Source organism: Pleurodeles waltl, chromosome 4_2, assembly GCF_031143425.1.
Source record: "Pleurodeles waltl isolate 20211129_DDA chromosome 4_2, aPleWal1.hap1.20221129, whole genome shotgun sequence".
NCBI classification, from domain to species: Eukaryota; Metazoa; Chordata; class Amphibia; order Caudata; family Salamandridae; genus Pleurodeles; species Pleurodeles waltl.
The window spans coordinates 888,909,943-888,934,758 of record NC_090443.1 but is presented as its reverse complement, the minus strand read 5'-3'; the positions used below and the strand labels follow the sequence as shown (position 1 = coordinate 888,934,758).

At 44.8% G+C, this 24,816-nt stretch overlaps 1 protein-coding gene across 2 annotated transcripts in view; it reads left to right on the top strand.

Moving 5' to 3' along the window:
- Positions 1 to 24,816, top strand: part of ZFYVE9 (zinc finger FYVE-type containing 9) — a 391,527-nt gene that overhangs the window by 95,623 nt on the left and 271,088 nt on the right. The window contains exon 2 of one of the 2 annotated variants that reach the window (XM_069232672.1): positions 5,627 to 5,727. The exons of the other annotated variant lie outside the window; for it this stretch is intronic. The gene's annotated coding sequence lies outside the window, so the exon portion shown is untranslated. The remainder of the gene's footprint in view (positions 1 to 5,626; positions 5,728 to 24,816) is intronic. 2 annotated transcript variants of the gene reach the window in all.

Below are 24,816 nucleotides of genomic sequence, written 5' to 3'. Positions count from 1 at the left end.
CCATCTTAATGTGTGTTCCTTATGCTTTTCTGCATTCTGCTGTGTCTTATCCTGACATGCCCAATAAAGCGAGCTCAATCTGACAAAAAAAACCTAAAGATTTCAAAAAGTTTGGGCAGGGAGGCTCAACCAAAAAAAAAACACTATTCCCCTACCTTCAAGAACACAGCGCTTCATCTCTGCGACACTTACTATCATTCCAGCACTAAATATTGCTAAAGCCCATCACTTGGCACCCACCTATTCAATCTAGTGTCTGGACTGCGCCACTCACCTGAGGAACAAAATGAATGCCACCCACAGGAGCCCACACTGGGTGCAATAGCGCAGAATAACCAGGCCAATTTAAGAGCAGTAGGCCGCCTTGTTAAGACAGGTATGCAGCTGAGATCTATACACATTACAATATATTTCATAACAGGCCCACCTCCCTAATACAATTGTTCAAACTAGCTCACCCACCACCCTTATGCCTCCCTCTAACATGAATGACCTCCCCTAGCAAACCATCCGACATTCCTCAGCATCCCATATGATTCCATTCACCATCCTTTCACACGTGACATGCAGGGCCCCACCCTTTCTGTCTTAGTGCATCCATCCCATGCTTTTCTGCCATCCAGGAAAAAACACATGAACAAGCATTTTTCCTGCCCCACCCCTTTTAAGCATTTTGTTTGTGTGGCTGTCACCTCAAACGCCATTGCCTACTTTTCTTTCAACAGGCTGTCGCCCCAATAGCCACAAGTTTAAGGGCACCATCGACTAACTCACAGCTTCTTAGTGAAAAAATTCTATAATTCCAGCAAGTATAGTATATTCCGCATAAAAGACAAATGCACCCCATCTTGTTCATGAAACATAGTCTTCCTTTCTGATATCTGTGCTCAGCCACTCCTATCCTCCTGTCTTGACAACTACCACATTTCTCTATTCACTTTACATATTTCCCTTTCTACTGCACTGTATTTTACCACCCCACACCAAACTCTTCTTGCCACTAGCATGGTCCAAAATACTTATGTTCTTGATCACATCTCCCACTCTTATCTAATCATTTTTCATCTTGTTAATTAGGTCAAAACCTGATAACTGCACTAAATCATTCTCACCCAAAATATATGATAAGTACATAACGGCATACTCATGCACTTAAAAATTGGATAACCAAGGTCACAGCTGTCCCCACTTCTTGAACTCCCTTCCCTAACATTCAAATTCGAATTCGAAGTCCCAAATTCTTCCCGAAAGGACGACTTTCTGCTTGTTTTGCTTCCCAGTTGACAAATGTGGCCGATGGTCCTTAAGGAAAATATTGCCACAGAGGGACCCGAAATACAACCTACAATTGAAAGAAAGCAAGATATTTTGGACTCACTGTGAAAAGAATAGAACCATAGGTGCCTAATGTAACACAAACAACATGTTGTTGACCATCTACCCACCCTCATAACCTCTTTCCCCCATATGTACCAACACTTTCCTCATGACTGCCAACACTTGCAATGCTAATACCCTCCTGCCATGTTTTGTGGTTAAAAAAAAAAAAAAAAACTCAACCAGACTTGTGCCCCCCCCCCTCCCCCCCCCCCCCCCCCCCCCACCACCACCACCACCACCACCACCACCACCACCACTACTGTAAACCTCTGCCATGCTGCAACTGGGCATACATTACTCCCAAACCCGTTCAAAACAATTGTCGTTCCCTTCCTTACTTGGTCTATCTTAGGTTACTTCAGATACAAATACAATTGTTCTGACTTCACCTCCACATCCTCCACCTTCAGACTGTCCTCTTTACCCCTCCCTAAAGTCCCGACTTTCTGAATGCTCCAAAAAACAACCATAATATTCATAAATAAAATAAATGCATCTCAAAAGCAGACGAACAACCCCCAACAAGACCCTTCGCTAAACATATCAACCTCAACATTGTTAGAGGAGCTTGTTTGCTGTTCACTCTCTTCTTCTCCTTAGTCCACCCGTGCAAAAGCCTCCTTTCCATTTTCCCAGCCGTTGGTGCATATCTCCAGAAGAATTTTCCATAGAAATGTATCCCAGCAATAGTCGTGACTGAAATGCCAGTCACTGTATTCATGATGAAATATATCATGTAATTCCTCCTATTCTGTAAATCAAGTGTGTCCTGACCCCTCTTACCTGCACCACTAGCCACAAATTCTTGTCAAACCTACCTGTACACAGCTCTGATACTTGGTGCTTTCGATCTCCCAGCAAATTCTAGAATCCCCACTCTCCCAATCCCCAGATCTCCTTTGGTACCTTGGTCTTCTGCATATCTGCTCCAGGCTCCAAAACATGGACTCTCTGCCGTTGTAAACAAGACAATACGTCTGCAATGCTATTGTCCACACTTTCATTTTTGGCTCTAAATACAGTGTTAAACATTAAACACCAAGTAAGAAACGCTGTAACAATTTCAACAGCTTCCTCTCTTTTGCTTCTAACCATTCACCCAGGCCACCACTGTGCTGTTGTCCATATTAACAGTTGCTGTCCTATTGGCCAAATCTTTGCTCCATAAAGCAATTGCCATCAAGAGCAGAAATAATTAATACAAGGCAGTGCTCCTCTCTTCTTGGCAACCCAGCCAAAAATCTTCCTACAAACCCCTCCAACATCAAAGCCTCCTTTGTGTTGGGATAAAAAACAAGCCATGAAATGAACACATCCAATTAATTGGTGTAAAAGAGCTTGTCTCTAGATTGCGGAGGTACCCCCTCCCCCACACCTCCTCCCCTATCCTTGCCATTTGATTCCTAAACCTCCTTGATCTCCAAAACAATGCAGCACTTCATGCTTCCCCCACATTTGGCACATTCATGTTTGTACTTACAAGAGTTCCTCAGGTACTTAAGCCTCTGTTAAAACTCTAACATGCTCCCGGGTTAGCATCATGATTACTACCCTATGTCCCCACCCCTCCCAAGGTGCGTCGCCCAAGAAAGGGTCGGTATTGCATTGCCAAACCACTTGCTATGTGTAAAGTTGCATAGACCTAGATTGAAATCGAAGTGTCAATTGCTGTTGAAACTTAGTCTCCTGGCAGACTCCTGTGCTTTCTTCTAGGACCCCTCTTTTAATTGTAATTCTCTGAAGTAGTTTGCAAACTTCTATAAATTCTGATTTCCATACCTTTCTTTTGTGACAGCAGTAAGAGTAAGGTCGAAGGGCTTAGGAGGTTACCCTAGACACTCCATGTAGGGTAACCTCCTAAGCCCCTTTGGCCTTACTCTTACATTCACTGTCTGTAGTTTGTACCTTCTACTCCTTAGTATTTGCCTCTTTATTTAGCTTATCCGTGTCCTTGGTCTGTTTACAATCCTCTGTTTCAATGCCTAAAGTCTTACTTTATAAAACTACATCAGTGCCAACCACTTTTTCAAATGTATCTGTCCCCACAGCTTTTTCAGCCAGACATAATCCTTTGCCTTTTGACCCAATCTCCCAGCGACACCAGTAGCTGTCCTTACCTGGAGTCAGTCTTCGTTGCCTTGCCAAACCTCTCCTCACCAGCATCCCCGTATCTTTTCTAGGCTTCCCCATTAGCGCCTCTTTAACCTCACTATGTTTTATAAGTTGAAATATCTGCAGCACATCAGTGCGCTGGGAGATTTTAGTAACCCCACACCCGCTTTTGCAACCCTAATGCCCCCCTAGTGCAGCCACACAGTGCTAGTGCGGTATCTTGTCTTCTAATTCACCCTCTTCATGATCATAGTCCAACTCAACCACATCATCCAACTCACGTTCCTTCAACTCAATCGTGCTCACATCCAGGCATTCGCCATCACCCATACCACCATCAAAATTCCTCCAGTTAATATTTACCTCCTTAGGCGGAGCGTGTTGTTTCTTCTCCTCCCACAATGACGGCGCTGTTGCTCCTAACCTCTCCCTCTCTTCGGTTTGGTGCTCACAGGTCATGAAAAACCTGACCGGATGCTGCTCACCTGCCCTGGACTCTGCTTCCTGATTTGTCTTAACGACTCCCTCTTCGTCGCTCCAACCTGCGGGAACTGTATTCCAGTTTCATCCTTCCTTGCCCCTCTAGTGTTACCTCAGCTAACCTAGGTACCCAAATTCACTGCCATAGTTCGCTTCACCAGCATCCTCCCCTGTGTTTGTAACTGCTTCCTTCTTTACACTGCCTGCCTCGAACCATTCAGGCATTCTGTCTGCTCTAACTTCCTGCTCGGACTGCATGGTTTTTCCTTCTTGCTGCAGGGACTATATAATGTATTGCTTGCCCAAGTTTCATATACTGACAGATATTGGGCAGATTTTTTTTTTTTTTTGCTGGATGTTGGAGGTGGGCATGCTAAAACTGAGGCCACTACCTGGCTCGCAGCTTCTCTTCGAGGCTTCGTAAGGCCACCCCAGGCCTGAGACAAAACTCCTATTTTAACCTTGTCGTCTCGAACTGCATTTACAAGTATCTTCGAAGCTTCCCTCACCACCTCGCTATCTTTAGTCATAATCAGCGGTCTTAAATAGACTACGCTTCCCCAGTGAAAGGCATTTTTCACTTTACTCCAACAATAGGAAATGAAAAACCTGTACTTACAGGTCCACAGTGCTTCACATCTGCATCACTAACGATCGCTTCCAGCCCTAACTACCTCTAAAGCCTCTGGCACGACGCCCACATCGCCAATCCAGTGCCACTTAGAGCCTGGCCTGTGCCACCCACCGGAGGAACTCAATGCCACATTCACCACGCAGCCCTTTCTGTGACTTCCCTCTCATGAAAGGAACAGTGGTTATGTCTCTGGTTCAACATTTGTTGTAGAAACACTAAAGCAAAAACTAATTTTGAATCGAAACCTCCCAAGTGGTGTCTAGTTCGTGCGTTTTTTGTCTTGGTATGAAAACTTGAGTGTTGGGACTCGTTTTTGCTTCATTTTCTTTGCCATCCTTGCTAACGGTTTACAAAATGTGGGACGCCCCCTTTAGTTTTTTCGTTTTACTGGTCTTCGTGTACTGACTTTTCGTGACTTGAAGTGGAGGCTTTCCACAAATGTATACTCACAAAATAAACGACCGTGGCATGTGGTACTTAGCAGAGCCTTGCAACTCTGTCTTGTTGCAAGAGAGGGTGGTTGTAGTAGCAGATTAATCTGATGGTGGTAAAACAAGGCACTAGCAGGCAGCTATTCTGTTTTTAAAGTTCTCCGCGGGGAGCAGGAACCGAACAAAAGACATCTGCATTTTCAGAAAGCGAAGCTAAGACCAGATGCCATTCTCGTGAAGGCAATCTGCTGCGCATCCTTGCAAAGCCTATTGTCAGTTTAGATAATTAACTTTTTTACTTGCGTTGGCGTCATGGATGACACTCAAGGTCGTTGGGGAGATGTGGCTTTGCTATGTCCTGCCTCCCAATTAGTTTCCTATCCTGATTATTTACTCCTGTCACCAGGTGGTTCTCCTCATGGCCTCTACCCGCTATAAAGCTTCTCTATACATTGCAATCACTGTTGCTGCTGAACGTATTTGTATTGATGCAGAAAGTGATGATACTCCAGCCTTGAATTACGTTTTATGCGTTTGAGTAATATAGGTGAAGTTTATCAGACCTCTTGTTTTCCCCTTTTCTTTATAGTACAAAGTCGAACATAGTGGCTTAGAGGAACAAGCCCTTTTTTTGTACGCTGCCACGTGGATGCGCAGAATCATGTGTCGCTGAGCAGATGTATAGAAGAGGTAGGAGAATGTATATGTATGCTTGATGGACATAGGTTCTGACATGCTGTGGAGCAGGTTCTTATGTTGAGTGCTCAAAGTGGCATGAGATCATTAGCAAGTGGGAGTCCAGCTTCGTTGCTGGCGGGCATCTGACCCCTTGGAAAGAGAGCACACAACAGTATATGAAGCAGTCAGAAGACGGTTTAGCAGCCCAGTTAGCTTTGAACTCCTCTCTGGCAAAATCCTCTCTGGAAAAGTCTTTGGGCAGACCTTAAGCACCCAAGAAGCAGAAACAGTAACCTACGTGTATTAGGCCCCAGCATATAGAAAGGTATCTCCCGTTCCTCCTCGTGCCAAGCATCACGACCAGATTGCTGCAGCATAATGAGATCAACCCTATAGTCATCACCCTCAACACCAAAATACTTCCAGCACCATGGCCTGCACTCTCCTAAACAAGCTAAGCAGGTGCATTCTGCGTGTCCCACAAAAGCGTTGGGATGCCTCCTCGGTGGTATGAAGTCCTATTCAAATGTAATTTTAATACAGTACATCACTCAATATCTTCATAGTAATATAGCCCAGAAGACGTGGAAGGAAATTATGTATATCCTAGCCAGGTGACATGTGATGGTTCTGAAGAGCAGGTTCTGTTCTCTTCTTCACCTATCAATCATTAGACATTATCTGTAGTGGTGTGTTTTGCTTTGAGCCATGTCTTTCTTTTGCAGGCAAGTCCACTTCTCTAAACTATATTCAAAGGCCTTCAGCTCATCGTAACTTCAAAGAGTTTCATATGTTGTGTAACCAAAAAAATAGATGAGAACATAAATTATTTATGTTAAACCACTTCTACACAAGCATATAACATGACCTTATGATCCTTCTGCAGCTGAACTGTGTTCTTTTCGTTCACGTCTCTTATTGAGTATAGAAGAGAACAAAATCCACAGAAGCTGCCATCCTGTGGCAGCTTGGACCAATGTCTTATGAAGAAATCTGAGGATGGATCCCAGTCAGCCCACAGCATTTGGCACTATTAATGGTCGATGGACTCTCTACAAATGAGCATAACAGTTAGAAAATTTGTGTTCAGTCGTCAGAATGCGACAAGCATAGTCCAACAAGCAGGTTTGGGAAGAGAACCACACAAATCCACCGATTGTGTTGGCTCATTTTAGTTTTCAGCTTTAAATACGTTATAGAGATTGGCTCTTCTTGAAAGCTGCTATATGTATCTTGTGAGATTTAGTGTTGGCTGATGAAGTCAATATATATATATATTTTTTTTAAGTGAACAGGACTTCTTGACAGGGGCAGGTGAATTGAGCATGTGCTTTGTTGTTTGACATACTTCTGGAGTCACATTTAAAAAAATCTTTTTTAGACTACCCTTTTTGGATAGATAGAGGAACACATGTATAGTACCCCAGAAGTACTTTTTAAAGAACATGATAAGAATAGTATAATGAAGAGCTAACCGCATTCCCTCCAAATCCACCAGCCATCCTAGGTGCCTGTAGTCACAATTTAAAGGACGACACAATAAAACGAAAACATTCCAAGGCAGACTGTCAGTTTCACTCTAGCTATCTCTACAGTCAATACTCCCAGATATTTCATTTTGGTTTCTTATCTTCAACTGTATTGCGTGTTTGTAGTATTGTTGGCACATACCTTAACAGATCAGTCCTCCTTAGAAAGTCAAGAAACAAGGACCACATTATCCAAAACACATTTTCTTCCTTTCAAAAGCCTTTTTTTTTTAGGACTTGGCAATGCCATAGGTTGTAAAACTACCTCCCTCTTGAGAGCACTTTTCCCAATTGGTTTGGTATATCCAGTTCTGTGTGGTGTATCCAGTCCCCAGAATCTTAGAAAGGCCTACCATGGTCTGACCTTATATATTTTTCTCAAGTGGTAAATTCCCTAATGACTGCCAAATTTATTACGGGCTTACATTGGCCAGCGACAGATCTGAATATACAGGGAGTGCAGAATTATTAGGCAAATGAGTATTTTGACCACATCATCCTCTTTATGCATGTTGTCTTACTCCAAGCTGTATAGGCTCGAAAGCCTACTACCAATTAAGCATATTAGGTGATGTGCATCTCTGTAATGAGAAGGGGTGTGGTCTAATGACATCAACACCCTATATCAGGTGTGCATAATTATTAGGCAACTTCCTTTCCTTTGGCAAAATGGGTCAAAAGAAGGACTTGACAGGCTCAGAAAAGTCAAAAATAGTGAGATATCTTGCAGAGGGATGCAGCACTCTTAAAATTGCAAAGCTTCTGAAGCGTGATCATCGAACAATCAAGCGTTTCATTCAAAATAGTCAACAGGGTCGCAAGAAGCGTGTGGAAAAACCAAGGCGCAAAATAACTGCCCATGAACTGAGAAAAGTCAAGCGTGCAGCTGCCACAATGCCACTTGCCACCAGTTTGGCCATATTTCAGAGCTGCAACATCACTGGAGTGCCCAAAAGCACAAGGTGTGCAATACTCAGAGACATGGCCAAGGTAAGAAAGGCTGAAAGACGACCACCACTGAACAAGACACACAAGCTGAAACGTCAAGACTGGGCCAAGAAATATCTCAAGACTGATTTTTCTAAGGTTTTATGGACTGATGAAATGAGAGTGAGTCTTGATGGGCCAGATGGATGGGCCCGTGGCTGGATTGGTAAAGGGCAGAGAGCTCCAGTCCCACTCAGACGCCAGCAAGGTGGAGGTGGAGTACTGGTTTGGGCTGGTATCATCAAAGATGAGCTTGTGGGGCCTTTTTCGGGTTGAGGATGGAGTCAAGCTCAACTCCCAGTCCTACTGCCAGTTCCTGGAAGACACCTTCTTCAAGCAGTGGTACAGGAAGAAGTCTGCATCCTTCAAGAAAAACATGATTTTCATGCAGGACAATGCTCCATCACACGCGTCCAAGTACTCCACAGCGTGGCTGGCAAGAAAGGGTATAAAAGAAGGAAATCTAATGACATGGCCTCCTTGTTCACCTGATCTGAACCCCATTGAGAACCTGTGGTCCATCATCAAATGTGAGATTTACAAGGAGGTAAAACAGTACACCTCTCTGAACAGTGTCTAGGAGGCTGTGGTTGCTGCTGCACGCAATGTTGATGGTGAACAGATCAAAACACTGACAGAATCCATGGATGGCAGGCTTTTGAGTGTCCTTGCAAAGAAAGGTGGCTATATTGGTCACTGATTTGTTTTTGTTTTGTTTTTGAATGTCAGAAATGTATATTTGTGAATGTTGAGATGTTATATTGGTTTCACTGGTAATGATAAATAATTGAAATGGGTATATATATTTTTTTGTTAAGTTGCCTAATAATTATGCACAGTGATAGTCACCTGCACACACAGATATCCCCCTAACATAGCTAAAACTAAAAACAAACTAAAAACTACTTCCAAAAATATTCAGTTTTGATATTAATGAGTTTTTTGGGTTCATTGAGAACATGGTTGTTGTTCAATAATAAAATTAATCCTCAAAAATACAACTTGCCTAATAATTCTGCACTCCCTGTACTGTATGTAGTCGGACTGTTGGAGTTTGTATTCTAACTTATATATTGCATAAACGTCTTGATCTGCTGATCATGAAATAGGTCAGACAATACTCAACAATCGCCTACAATCCAAGTCCTTAAGTGTTCGGTCTGGAGGCCTGATGTGGAGGGTAGTCAATCGGAGTGATGGGTGAGATGAGTGAGCCTGCCCCTTCTAGTGACCTTTGCCCAAGTGTCTAGGACTGTCCTTGTATGGCTGATAATTAAGTATTCTTGATCTTCAGGCAACCAGACCAGGTTTTGTATGTAAAGCTCTGCTACAGCAGTCCATGAACAGCCATCTTTTATCTGATTCCCTGGCTGTCCATTCAACTATTATTCTTAGGGGTGCAGCATAGTAATATCGCACATTGTTAGGGCAGGCCTCTCTCCAGGGTGCTATTGATCTCTTTTTGTTAATGTGAATAACGTCAGTCTGTGATTTTCCAATTAACCGAGTGGTATCAGAACCGGCATGGACTGGAAAATGCATAGTAGCCTTGGAAGAATATTCAAATGTTTCTGTAATTATTATTATTGCTAACAAATAAAGCCAACAACGCCATACATATTGCACAGAGGGAATTCAATAGTAATCAGCACTGCTGCACAATTGCAACCATAAGATCAAGAAAGGAAAGAACCCCAACATTCAAGCCTACTGGGGAATGACATGTCGCTGTGATGGGCAAGCCAAGCACCACACAACAGCTTGTGTTTAGCCGGGCAGCCTTCCCCTTTTTACACTGCCTTCTCAGCTGCAGTGCAGTAGTCCATGCCGTGGTCCCAGCCCGCCAACAGCGGAGTAGAGGTCTAGCACCATGTATGGTCTGTCCCTTTTTGCAATCAAGAACTGAAGGCCTGACAGCATCCTCTGGTGTCCACCCATAATACCGTCTATCATCACCTTGAGGTCTGGTGCCACTGGGGTACCTGCACACTTCACCAGGGTGGTATAGATTCTCTTCCAATAGCTTTGAATGACTGGACAGTCAGGACTGGCAGACTGCCCATCTTCCACAGCATGCTATGGCTGTCGCACACCCTGTGGAAACATTTAAACTGTATATGGCGAAGGTTGGAGGGTATCACCAGAATTCTTGCTGCCATCTTGGTCTTTCACCAGTCATTATCATCCAACTCTCCTACATCATTACTGGAGGTGGCTCCAAGAGCGGTGAGAGGATCAGGCACATTCAACATCAATGATCAATATAACTTGGAGATCCCCCTTATTACCTCGAGGTTCCAACACCAGTTTGCCTCGAGGATTAAATTCCCGGACCTCCTTCAACTCCTCATGTATCGTAAGGTCATCCCAGAGCTGCAGATACCTACCGAATTGAGACTTCTGCAGTTGGAATTCCTCATGTAATTGCTGACTGTATTTATTATAACCAGAAGCCCAGACATATACAGATCAGATCCCAGGCTCCAAATCCCTGTTTGATGGCGTGGCACAACTAAGAAGCTGCCCACAACTTTGTCAGGCTTGTGAGCCTGTGTAACTAATAAATATATGAGAGGAGTTTCATAACCTCTGGAATTGCGGAGGGAGGAGATATGACCCATAAAAGAGCCAACATCACACGATGCATCAAAGCCTCGAATTCCAGCCTGAATGTCAAGCTGAAGCAGTCACCAAAGATCCAATACACTATTTGGCCTCTAATCCACCCTCATGTACATGCTGAGTACACTTTGCGTATGAAACCCATGGAGGCTTCCCAGCCCACTAAAACCTTGTGAGCATGGAGAGTATATCTGGGGGGAAAAAAAATAGAACGAATGACGCAAGAGAGAAGGGGAAATTCTGCAGCTCGTATAACTACAGTGAAAGTGCCACCATCTTGTAACATGCAACTCTACCCATTATGGAAAGTGATAATTGACCACATGCCTGTAAATCCAGCCGTGGTGCGCCAAATCAAAGGAGGCAATGTTCAGTTGCCATGCCACATGCTGATCTTGGAAGACCTTCATCCCTAAATGTTTAAAATGGAGGTGGACACCCTAAGTTGAGACGGAGAGATCTGTAGTGGAAAGGGACCCGCAGTAGGCACGTTTGTGAATTGGTTCCAATTCACCATTAGCTCAGAAGATTCTCCAAATATGCAGAGTATCTCAGATCTTCTTGGAACAGAGATCTGTGGATGCTGGAGAAAAACCAAAGGTAGTCAGCATACAATAGTCCGCATACAACACAATTCTATCCTCTTGACTGTTTGGCCAATGTTATTTTATTAACTGGGCCTCCTTTTGAATCCATTCTGCTAAAGGATTCATGACCAGAGTGAAAAGGAGCGGAGACTGGGGGCCATCCTTGATTTTAGCCTCCAGTTTATCATACAAACCTCTAGTGCAAGTAGGAAATGCAACCTAAATTCATCCCCTGCAAAACTTGGAAGAATAGGGGGGAATGCACTATATCAAAAGCCTTCTCTTAATCTATTAAAATCAAATCCGCTTAGCTGTGCAGCTCAGAGGCCCTGGCCAGGAACTCATGACCCAGCCGTTGAGAGCTGCCTACCCCACCCTTCCCATCTACAAGTTACTCATTTAGGTTATGCCTTAAAAGTGCTAAGTAGAGTCAGCTGACCCTCCATCAGCACCCCTGGTGCGAGGAAGAGGGAGGGAGGTAGTTGGGGATTTTTTTATTGATCCTCCCTAGCCAGAAGAGAAATAAGTTGCCTCATTTTCTTAGGTAAGGTGTTCCATGATTTTGTTTCTCAAATCAAGCCAATTTTTCATGGCAACTCTTAGCCATGGTTGATAGTCGGTTTCCCAAAATGTGATTGGCCTTGACAGTGTCTGCAGGATGTAATCTGCAAAGAGGCAGTGTTCCTTCAGAACTGAATGTGATACCCATGATCGCCATGATTTGCCATACTCCAGCCGCTAGAGGATCGACAGGTAAGGCAAAGAGGAGCAGGGACAAAGGGCATTCTTGTCTTGTGCCCTTTTACACTGCAAATTGCTTTGAGCGTTTGCCATTCACTCTGACCTTGTCTTCAAGGGATCTGTTTTAGCAGTTAAATTCACTTCCCGCTTGGGCCAAGACTTCCTGAAGAAAAGGCTAACATGGTCAAATGCCCCTTTGGTATCCAAACTTAAAAGGACCGCTGGAATCTGCTTCCTGGCTATTTTTTCAGTTAGATGCATTAATTGTCAGAGGTTGTCAGCTCCTTATCTTTCTTTTGTAAAGCCAACTTGGTCAGCATCCAGGAAGGGCTGCCAGTCGTTTAGCCTATTTACTAACATTTTTGTAAGGATTTGTCAATCTGTTTTAAGAAGGGTGTAAGGAAATGCCTCCTTGGCATGGTTACCCCCTGACTTTTTGCCTTTGCTGATGCCAAGTTATGATTTGAAAGTGTGCTGAGGCCTGCTAACCAGGCCCCAGCACCAGTGTTCTTTCCCTAACCTGTACCTTTGTCTCCACAATTGGCACACCCTGGCATCCAGGTAAGTCCCTTGTAACTGGCACCCCTGGTACAAAGGGCCCTGATGCCAGGGAAGGTCTCTAAGGGCTGCAGCATGTCTTATGCCACCCTGGGGACCCCTCCCTCAGCACATACACACTGCTTGCCAGCTTGTGTGTGCTGGTGGGGAGAAAATGACTAAGTCGACATGGCACTCCCCTCAGAGTGCCATGCCAACCTCACACTGCCTATGGCATAGATAAGTCACCCCTCTAGCAGGCCTTACAGCCCTAAGGCAGGGTTCACTATACCACAGGTGAGGGCATAGGTGGGTGCATGAGCACTATGCCACTACAGTGACTAAGCAAAACCCTAGACATTGTAAGTGCAGGGTAGCCATAAGAGTATATGGTCTGGGAGTCTGTCATACACGAACTCCACAGCATCATAATGGCTACACTGAAAACTGGGAAGTTTGGTATCAAACTTCTCAGCACAATAAATGCACACTGATGCCAGTGTACATTTTATTGTAAAATACACCCAGAGGGCATCTTAGAGATGGCCCCTGAAAACATACCCGACTTCCAGTGTGGGCTGACTAGTTTTGCCAGCCTGCCACACACCAGACATGTTGCTGGCCACAGGGGGAGAGTGCCTTTGTCACTCTGTGGCTAGTAACAAAGCCTGTACTGGGTGGAGGTGCTTCTCACCTCCCCCTGCAGGAACTGTAACACCTGGCGGTGAGCCTCAAAGGCTCACCCCCTTTGTTACAGCACCACAGGGCATCCCAGCTAGTGGAGATGCCCGCCCCCTCCGGACACGGCCCCACTTTTGGCGGCAAGGCCGGAGGAGATAATGAGAAAAACAAGGAGGAGTCACTGGCCAGTCAGGACAACCCCTAAGGTATCCTGAGCTGAGGTGACTCTGACTTTTAGAAATCCTCCACCTTGCAGATGGAGGATTCCCCCAATAGGATTAGGGATGTGCCCCCCTCCCCACAGGGAGGAGGCACAAAGAGGGTGTAGCCACCCTCAGGGCTAGTAGCCATTGGCTACTAACCTCCCAGACCTAAATTGAGTATTTAGGGGCCCCTGAAGATAGATTCCTGCAACCTGAAGACGAAGAAGGACTGCTGACCTGAAGCCCTGCAGAGAAGACGGAGACACCAACTGCTTTGGCCCCAGCCCTACCGGCCTGTCTCTCCACTTCAAGAAAAACTGCAACAGCGACGCGTCCCCCAGGGTCCAGCAACCTCTGAAGCCTCAGAGGACTACCCTGCATCTAAAAGGACCAAGAACTCCTGAGGACAGCGGCCCTGTTCCACAAAGACTGAAACTTGCAACAAAGAAACAACTTTTAAAGGACTACACGTTTCCCGCCGGAAGCGTGAGACTTTCCACTCTGCACCCGACGCCCCCGGCTCGACCTGTGGAGAAACAACACTACAGGGAGGACTCCATGGCGACTGCGAGCCCGTGAGTAGCCAGAGTTGACCCCCCTGATCCCCCACAGCGACACCTGCAGAGGGAATCCAGAGGCTCCCCATGACCGCGACTGCCTGCTTCAAAGAACCCGACGCCTGGGAAACCCGAAGCCCCCGGGACCTGAAGGATCCGACCTACAGTGCAGGAGTGACGCCCAGGTGGCCCTCTCCCTTGCCCAGGTGGTGGCTACCCCGAGGAGCCCCCCACTTGCCTGCCTGCTTCGCTGAAGAGACCCCTGGGTCTCCCATTGAAACCTATTGCAAACCCGGCCGCCCCTGTGCCGCTGAGGGTGTACTTTTTGTGCTGACTTGTGTCCCCCCCGGTGCCCTACAAAACCCCCTGGTCTGCCCTCCGAAGTCGTGGGTACTTACCTGCTGGCAGACTGGAACCGGGGCACCCCTTCTCCATTGAAGCCTATGCGTTTTGGGCACCACTTTGACCTCTGCACCTGACCGACCCTGAGCTGCTGTTGTGGTAACTTTGGGGTTGCCCTGAACCCCCAACGATGGGCTACCTTGGACCCAACATTGAACCCTGTAAGTGCTTTACTTACCTGAAAAACTAACCAATACTTACCTCCCCAGGAACTGTTGAATTTTGCACTGTGTCCAATTTTAAAATAGCTTATTTCCATTTTTGCCAAAACTGTACATGCTATTGTGATGATTCAAAGTTCCTAAGATACCTGAGTGAAATACCTTTCATTTAAAGTATGTTTGTAAATCTTGAACCTGTGGTTCTTAAAATAAACTAAGAAAATATATTTTTCTGTATAAAAACCTATTGGCCTGGAATTGTCTTTGAGTGTGTGTTCCTCATTTATTGCCTGTGTGTGTACAACAAATGCTTAACACTACCCTCTGATAAGCCTACTGCTCGACCACACTACCACAAAATAGAGCATTAGAATTATCTCTTTTTGCCACTATCTTACCTATAAGGGGAACCCTTGGACTCTGTGCACACTATTTCTTACTTTGAAATAGTATATACAGAGCCAACTTCCTACAAAGGGCTATAGGATAAAATGAGGCACAATCGCATGGGCTTGTGCCTGCTTTGAGGATAAGAGTGACATCTGCTTCTTGCATGGGTGGGGGTGATCGAGCCATTCACAGCAAAGTATTAAAGAGATTTGAAAACTATACATTGAGTTGAGAGATAGATTATCTTTATTGCTTGATTAATAAAAACCATTGCAATATGATACAAAGTCAAACGTTCATTCAGGGCGAATAAGATAAAGCCATGGAACCATGTGAGTGAGTAACATGGGCAATGACTAATTCAGATTCTAACGATACAGAACTGTCCCTTACAATGCTTGGTGTTTTTTTTAATTTTTTTAGTTTCAGGATGGCTGACTTTACAAAACTCATTTTGTGAAAAGGCATTAAATACCTAAAACGTTTACTGGATCAAACCTGACGAACATTGGGGTCTAGATGATCTTAAGATGCGGAAAGAAAGAAAGAGTCACAGCTCAATGTATCATAGCTGATGTCCCAGGTCGACCTTGGTCAGTTTCTTTTGAAATAGTTTTAAAAGCTTTACCCCCCCCCCCCGCAGCCAAATGGGATTGAGTTAACCTTAAGCCAGGTAATGACTGGTGGTCTGCAGGAGCGAATGTGTTTTCTTAAAAAGGCAGGTTTTAGTAGCTTCCTTCTTTCAGGGCCGGGCAGATGCAAAAGGCACGCAGCAGTGATTCCTGATGGTAACCACAAAGGTGGCAGTTCTGGTCTGGGTACTGCTCTTTCCAGGATGGGCAAGCGTCTTTGGTGTCAAAAAGGCCCATATGATACAGCAAAAATTGTTGTTTTATTCGGATTGGAAAATGTTCAGTTAGATAGTGTTGAGGAGATGGGAGCGAGTAGGACCCGAGGGCTAGGGAAGCTTTGTCGGTGATGAGAGAAAGCAAGCGAACTGAGAGATTAACTATTCTCTTAAATTCAGATTTCACTACGCCGCTTTTCCAAACTTCTTCCATGCCCAGGCTGTTAATTACTTGATTTAAATAGCCTCCCCAGGACTTCTTGCCAGCAGGATTAAAGTATGGAGGTATTCTTTGCCAGCTGTAGCCTCCGTGATGCTTTGAGGAATGCTTTGATGCTGAAAGATCTTATTGGTTAGGCCCTTCTCCAGCCTTACCTGAGTGGGAGAGACATTTTTTGGTATATTGAATACGGCCTTTTAGGTTCTAACTTGGCTACTGTTTAGTGATGAAATCTCCAGTACAAGTTCGTTTTTTATCCATAAAGTAAAGTTTTTCACCTTAGTAGGTGCAGCAAGTGCTGTAAATCTCTGGACATGTGTACTGCATGTACCATGATGCACTGGGGCTGTCTGTATGCTGGAGTGTGAGCAGGGTGCTCCCTTTCTGTTTTTTCTGTTTAAGAAGGCTCCCTTGAGCCAACGAGCTGACTAGCTCTGGTTGAAGCACCTGCGTGCCAGTGAGTGGTACACAACTGAGAGGACTTTAGGCAGCATTTTCAGCAACCCACAGACAAAGCTGCTCTCTGCTGATGAAGGGATTACCCACAAACATGTGGTCAGAGATTTACAGCACTTGCTGCACCTACTAAGGTGAAAAACCTTAGTTTACTTTATGGATTAAAAACAAACTTGTACTGCATTTACCATGATGCACTGGGCAGACTGTATGCTGGAGCGTGAGCAGGGGGCTCCATTTCCCTTTTTTTTTTTATTTCTAGACCTTGCTGGTCCATGAAGGTTTTGAGTGCTGATAGGCTCTGTTGCAGGCCTCGTGGAGTGTGACTCAAAAGTAAAATGTAATCGGCATATTGTAGAGGCATCTGCTTTTCTCTGGGCCAAGGGCTGGGGGATGACATTTTACTTGTGCCATTATACCGGCGAGGTCTGCCAGATATAAATTAAAAAGAAGTGGGGCCAGGACGCAACCTTGCTTTAGGCCTGACTTTGTGGGAATTCTTTTTGTAAGTCTTGTACCGTTGCTGATTTTAACCTGAACCCAGGTGTCCGTGTATGTGCCTGTAATGGCCCTTAGCAAGTTGGGAGGAATACCCCATTGAGCCAGCTTGTACCAAAGTCTTTCCCTGGGGACCCGGTCAAAGGCCTATTTAAGATCAATAAAGCATGCATAAAGGCTCAATTTCCTGTGGCTGGCCCTTTCCACGATGAGAGAAAGGGCGATTAAATTTGTTGATGTTCCCAGGCCTGCCCTAAAGCCCGTCTGAAATCTTGGGAGGAGCATATTCTCATCGGCCCAGGCTTGCAGGTGTTGTAACAGACAGGAACCATATCATTTGGCTTCCACGTCAGTGAGCGCTATTAGCCTGTAATTCGTGGGTAGAGCCGGGTTTCCACTGTTGAAGATGGTGTGTATAATGCTGCCTCTCCATGAACCTGGAATGCGGCTGGCCAGAGCAGTGGTAGTAAAAAGGGGCAAGAAATATTGTGCCCTGTACTCTGGGTGGATTTTAAAGACTGTGTTTGGAAGCCCGTTCGGACTGGCAGCCCCCTTTAGATTTCATCTTCCTGACCAGACCGGGTATTTGGTCTGATTTCCAGACTGGGCCTGGGGATCCTTCTCGGTGGTGGTCGCTGGAGGGCCCTCTGCTTGCTGGCCTGCTATGTTGTGGCACAAGGGCCGTTGCTTCCCTATCCGATTCAGTGGGATGATTCCTTTCCCACTAGTCGGCCCGTACAGGCTACGGATATGACTCTCCCACATGGCCAGATTAATCACGTAACTGAGAAGATGTTTTTTTCCCAGGGCCAGGTCATTCACATGCCCCAGAAGGCTTTGCTGTTTTTCATTTTGCTCACCCAGCTTGGACCATGAGTCTTCTAAAAAGTGTTTCTTTGCAGCCCAACAGTCTGTATGATACTTTTTTTGCATGGACCTCAGGGAGGTTTGTCGCCTTGCGCACCCCATCTGGTGGCATTTGCTAATTTCTTGGCCTGCTGCGCAATATGTGTTTTCTGTAGGCACAGAGCTTTATTGAACCAGGATTGACTGTCTCAAACCCTTTTTTAATCAAAGGCCAGGCGGTAAGAAGGAGCTTTACCAACAGTTATAAATTTTGAGAGAATCCCACCACTGAGCTCAGCCCAGGCGTCAATCCAAATTCCTTTGGAAACATGGTCTTTTTGGTGCTTGTCTGCTATTTTTGTTCTCTCCTCCAGAGACCCAGCCTTTTGATACACCTCATCCATCACAACCGTGATCCCTGTTTGGTGCCATTTCAATCTCTTGAGGTCGAATATTGCTGGGGCTGAGAGTAGATCATTCGATGTCTGTAATTTCTCAGGTTTATAAGCCAGCTCCAATGATTGTGGAAAATGATCACTCTCAGCTCTGCATATTATTTGAAAGGAACGCATCAGGGGTATCGCAGAATTGTTTATCAAGGTGAAGTCGATGGTTGAGCTTGTTTTTCCGCTTACAAAAGTTACTGTTGCTGGGGAGTCCTTTTCGCTGTTGCACTTTCATAATGTTAGACCTGAAAGATCCAGGTATTTCCTGTGGATGCTTGCCATTCGGTTCTTCGCGCTTCCTCCTTTTGAGGAGAGCAAGTTGATATTGAAGTCACCCCTGAGGATGAATGTGGACTTGATGTATTGCCTTTGTAAGAGCTTCATTAATTCACCCAATTTTTCCACTTTTCCCCTCCTTTGAGCCTTTTTTTGGATGAATGTACAGTTTATAAGAATTAGGTCTAATTGACTGTTCTGCAGACCGCTAAGTGTGAATTTGGCTGCCTGAATCTAGTGTGACTCTGTGTCAATTGCGACTTTGTGGTCTATGAGAGCCGAGGAGATCATGGTTGTCATTCCCTTTGCGTGGCCATATTTGCTTGAACTCTTGGCTGGGATGTGGAAGACGGTGTACCCCAACACCGCAGTCGAATCTAAACTCCAGGTTTCCTGAAGTAGGATGATGTTGTACTCCTGTAGAAAGGCCTGGGCTTCTGGATCTTGAGATATTGATTCAATGCAGTGGACATTCCATGAGCAGATGTTAATGTGTGAGCCAAGAGGTCCCGGCCCCCTCGCTGTTGATCCTGGTCAGGGATATTATTGTAAACTGGTGGGAAGGGGAGGGGTGGTGGGTTGGAAGCTCTTTTGAAGCACAAAGAATGTGGAATAAAACCTGGTTCGTCCACGTGCTTCACTACCATTAGTTTGTCCATGGCCAACGTGAGTGTGCCAGCTCCTATTGCCCCTCTTAATAATGATTTGTTGCGCTGCTTTGACGCCGGCGGTGGTCCCGGGTATTGAGGGTAATCCACTTGTCGCAGTTCGATGCCCCATAAATGAAAAATGTCAGAAAAAGTAACTAGTTGGTCTACTAAGGCTGCCGAAGACCATGAAGTGAGTGTGCCCTCTTGGTCGGTCCTTTGTGGAAGGGGTTTGAATTAGACAGAGAGAGGGTCTGGCCGAGGTAATCTGAGATAAGTCACTTATTTCCCCTAGAAAATTTAAGATGTTTCCTCTATTGAGGATTTCGAAATTTTCCTCTGACTTGAAATTTGGAATGAGGACTAATTTAAACTCCTCTGAGGACATGACAGGAGTTGGGGCCACCAGTTGGTGATCCCTGCTATAAAGCGATGGAAAATTGTTGGAGGACACTATTGAGCTGTGCTGAGGCAATCGATGTAACTGCAGACTCATGCTGAGTGGACTCCTCTTTCCCTCTTTGTTCCCACAGCTTCTGTTTAGGATAATCTGTTGTTACGGGCTACCAAACTGTTGCACCGCTAGATACGGGGCTTATGGGAAGGCACACTGGCGTATGTTCGATGTTGACTAGCTTTTTCTCACCTGGCTTACTGATTCTATCAGCCTCTTTATCTTTGTTGATTAACCTTGGTGCTGGGTGACTGAAAGAGGCACTTTGGGTCTTGCTGCTATGACCCCCCTCGTCGGTGGGTGTGGGTGATTTTTGGGGGCTTGGGCCTAAGATGTATCGATCTTTTATAGTGCTAGACTAATTACGGTCCGATGGAGAAGTTCAGTCTACATGAATGGTACTGAAATTGGGCTGCTTCTGCTGCTTAAAAAGTTGGCAAATGCTTTTCTGCTTGTCCGATCTTTCTTTTTTCCGTGCCTTCCTTTGCTTTTTCTTTTCCCTTTTTGATTATGGTGGTGTTGCACACTGAGAGAGGCAGCGGGAGGCGCTGTTATGTACTGAGTGATGGACTCCTTCCTGTGAGCAGGATTGAGGCCTGGGCTGTGGACTACCAGAGACTGTGTGTCCTGGGAGTTGTGGAGCTTTTGGCATTGAAGACACTCTTGGAGACTGTTCCATGGGCGTAATCTTGACTTCTTGTGCAGATGCTCCTATGACTCAAAGCTGTTCCCTTGTGTTGAGGGCCTGGGCGCTGACTTCCATGAGAATTTAATTAAGGATGGGAGCGATGACCTGGGGTTTGTTCCCAGAGGCACTGCAATTGCATCTCGCTTGTTGGACATAGTTGTGCTTTTGAGCTCGAAGTATCAGATCATTAAGTGCTTGCAACTTAGAGTTAATACCCACGATGTATTTGGCCATGATGTTGAGTAGGTCAACTTGAATGTTTTCATTGTCCGCCTGATGCTTTATTGCCACTGCCGTGATGTCAAGTGTCGACAAGAGGGAGCCCCATGTGTTGGCAGGCACCTCCGAATATTGCAGAGGATTTTGTGAGCCGTCCAGGAATGGGCTTAAAGAGACTATGGTGTTTGTGGGCTCCATCTCTTGCTTTTTGGGGGTTTCTGGGGGATTGGTGGTCACCTTCCCAAAAGAAACTCCAAGTACATCCATATCAGAGAGTTCTGTAAGAGGTGGGGCATGGGGCTAACGGAGACCCGGTGGGTTGAGTCCTCCCTTATGCTCAAATGTGAGGATTGATCCTTTGCTAAAATCCAAGACTAAGGCAAGCTCTATGGAGGCTGCTGTGGCAGGTGCAGCCTTCAAGCTCCCTTCCGTGAGGGGGAGGAGTGTATTGGAGTTATTGTTGCTAAGGGCCGGCCATTCTGGCTCTTGCGGGTTGAAGATTTAGCGTTTCATGTTAACTTTGAGTGGTTGGAGATCGAGTTGTTATCATGGAAAGGTGTGTGAAGGGTCCCCTGCTTATTTAACAGATAATTATTCATTACAGTCATGTGTTATTGAAGTCTAAAGATTGCCTTGCTTTGTGTAATATGATGCTCTGTGTTGGACCTGTCTATATTCAAGTTGTGGTCTACTTTATCCCTGAATTTCCTCCCCTCCCACCCTTCTCCTCCTGTTATATTAAACAAACTGAAACTCATCTCCTGAATTATCAGCAGTGTATTTAACTTGATCGGGATCTCGTGAAAGGGCCATTTCAACAAAAGATCTAGTTCAGATTTTTTGGTTATTCACCCCAGGCTGCATGTAGAATCAGGTAATCAAGTGCACTCGACCAGTCTCTGCTGACTTTCATGTGCAATAGTTATGCATTGGTTTCAGTGCAGTCCTGCAGATCCTTTTCGTGTTTCATGGTCGCATGCAGGATTCTGCTTTTTTCCTCACTGATTTTCTCTTTGCGGTTTAGCAGTATTGGTATGTTGAGTCTCAAACTCAAAGGATCACTTACAATAGTTTTTTGTGTTTGTAGCCTGTCACGGAAAATGTTCACTAAGAGTATCATAATGTCCCAGGCAGCTACGGACATTGATTCTGTTTTGGATTTGCAGCATATAATTGGATGGATCAAAGTAAGCCGACATCCGCTGAATCTGTCGCTGTAAAGTAAACAGTAATGTTCTAAGCTATCAGTCCAGCATCGCCATGGGCCTTAACCAGAGACTGAAATCATAATGTATATGGTCCACTGCCCCCGAGAATGAATGTGAATATGATCTTAACTTTGAAGAAATTTAAGTGCTAGTGTTGTAGTTTGGACTCTTGCTTTGGGCAAGACTGCTGAGTCAAGGATGACAGTACTTATGTTTGTAGGTGACTGTGCCTATCCTACAACAAGTTGCAACTGTAGTCCCAACCCTTCCGGCTCACTAGCAGTACCTCCCCAAAAACCCAAACCGTTCAGGGTGATTTGTGGCAGCCTATACTCATGGACTCAGAAGTATGACATCTCAGGGAGTGTTGTGGTTAAACGGAGATTACCTCTTTCTCAGAGATCTATCATGTCTCAACCAAACACAGGCAATAACAAAGATGCAGTAATGTTTCAATAGTTTTTATTTAATGCAATCTGCGGTAAATCGCATGGGCTGCAATGATTAGGATAATGAGCAGTGCAAGAAATAGAATTGTAAAGACCAGGGTCATGATTATAAAGACCCCCACCATCTTGCAATAACATGGAAAGACATTGATTGTTTGATATGTCCTAATACCCTACCATAATATGCCTAACCTTCTACCTAGAGGAGTGCTGGGTATGTTAAACCTAATCTGCCAATGCCATGTCCCTGGAAGTAGCCCCCAACCCTTGTTACCTTGGAATGAAGTCTTGTGCTCAGACTCCGAAGGAACACGAAGTCTGGGTCAGTGTCAAGGCGACGTGCAGCATCAATGGCAGCGATGGTATCTGGTCAGAATCCCTCTGATTATCTGTCTAAAGTGTGATGTATTTATACAGATCTACTTGGACCCCTGACGTAGGTTGTTCCAAAACAATAGATAACAGACATGCTTGGGACGGTAATTTCTAATGTGAGCACCTACAGTTTGTTTGTCTTTGTTGCATGAGTTGACGCCTTAGCGTGGTGGCACTGATAACATAAATCTAAACAAAATGGCCTAACTATAAACAAGGCAGCCATCTTAGAAGAATTAATTAAATAAATGGTGTAAGACAGAGCAAGCTAAGTAGGTTAAAAGTCACTAGGTGACAGGGGCACAAGTCTGCAAGCCAAAGGCTAAGCTAACTCCTGGTATCCCATTAAAACAAACTAGGATTCACTACACTAGTAACTGCCAGAAGGAGTGGAATGAGCAGGCTATGCTAAAGGTTGCACTGCAAGAATATAATCACCTTGATTAGCAATAGCCTGCAACACATGGTAGTAGGCAGCTGTGCACACTTCTTCTTTTCTGTGACAAGTTACACATAAAATTATATTTTATAACGATTTCCTGTGCAGCACTGCTGTAATGTACCCATTTTTAACCAAACTGAGAAGATGGTGGAACCCACTTTTCTACTAACCATTAGTGGAAATGTGACTGATTCATCCCATTAAATCATCTCAGCGTTGACAGATGCCTCCCTGATGCACGATAACATATCTGCGCCATATAGTAATGCATCATAATCTATTCTTTATCCATTAATATTTAGTCTCATCCTGTTACTTTTAGTGGAAGGCACAACTACATATTGAGAGGGGTCAGCCCTTGCGAGTTCTTTATGACCGCGCAAAGGCTCTTAAATATCACATCCATAAGTAGAACTTAGAACAACTAAACATTTCAAAGTTAAATTAATGATAAAATATTGAGAGCAAATCGCATGCAGCATAGCACATCCAGCTTCAAACTCCACAAAAGCCAAAACACTTCTTAGTGTGTAGTATGATGTAGTTAATTGTCTTAGAATGTTTAAGAAGTTTTTTTATCAATATGTTAAAACTGTTAGATATTGAAGAGTGGCCAACTACTAAACTGGATTCTATCACCAATATAATGTTACTTTGAGGGAGGGGGAGATCATCTGCATTCTCTCTGACATAAGGGGGTATTGGGCCTTTGACCCAGCACCCCAACCTTTTGGGTCCAAGGCCTCTTTCAATGATTGCGCCGTAGTTGCTGTATTGGAGAAAGACACATGCATGTTTTGTTATGAGTATGTTACTTTCCGAACACGTACTCTCATAAGCTTCCTTGTTAAGGAAAATGCATGTTTCCTTCGAAAAATGCCCTTTGGTTTAGAAAAATGCTAGTTTGTTTTTGAAAAAGTCCCTCTTGATTTGAAGAGAGATGCGTTTACAATTTGAAGCATGTTTTTTATCATTGTTTTGTAAAGGCTGTAGATGCCAGTTTGTTTTCTGTATTCTGGCTGATGCCATTGAGGGTCTTATGATAATTGGGTGCCTAGAATGAAAAGAAAAGTAAGTAAAGAGCTTGTAAACCATAAGTGATGTAGCACCATGCCCTCTTTTCTTGCAACAGACTTCTGCATCTTTTGTATATACAGGGGGTCAACTGGACTCCCACATACAACCAGTGCTGCCTTTTTGCCTGGGCAACACAAGTGCTGTGGCTACCTGTACCTTCCGGAGTTAAGGGAAGATCCTTATGAGGATGTCATTTATTCAACCTGACATACCAAGTAGCAGTTGTTATCTAGGGTATCCTTGAGGTTTCTGACACTGCTGGCAGATAAGGGTGACTTTCCAAGCTGAGACGTACAGCGTTAATAAAGCTGGCAGGTTTGGGGAAAACTCCTGCATGTGGGGGTTTCATTTTTAGTAGTATTGCATTTTATGTTTCAGAAGATCCATTTTCCATGTGCCAGCAAGCATCAGCTAATAGTGCAGTCATTGATGTTTTTCTCCAGTCTTATCACAAGCAATATTGATGTAAGCACTAAACATCAAAGGAGCTATGGTGGAGCCTTGTGGAACACCTGTAACACCTGACTTTGCATTGGCTGAGGAGAGTAGAGCGGGA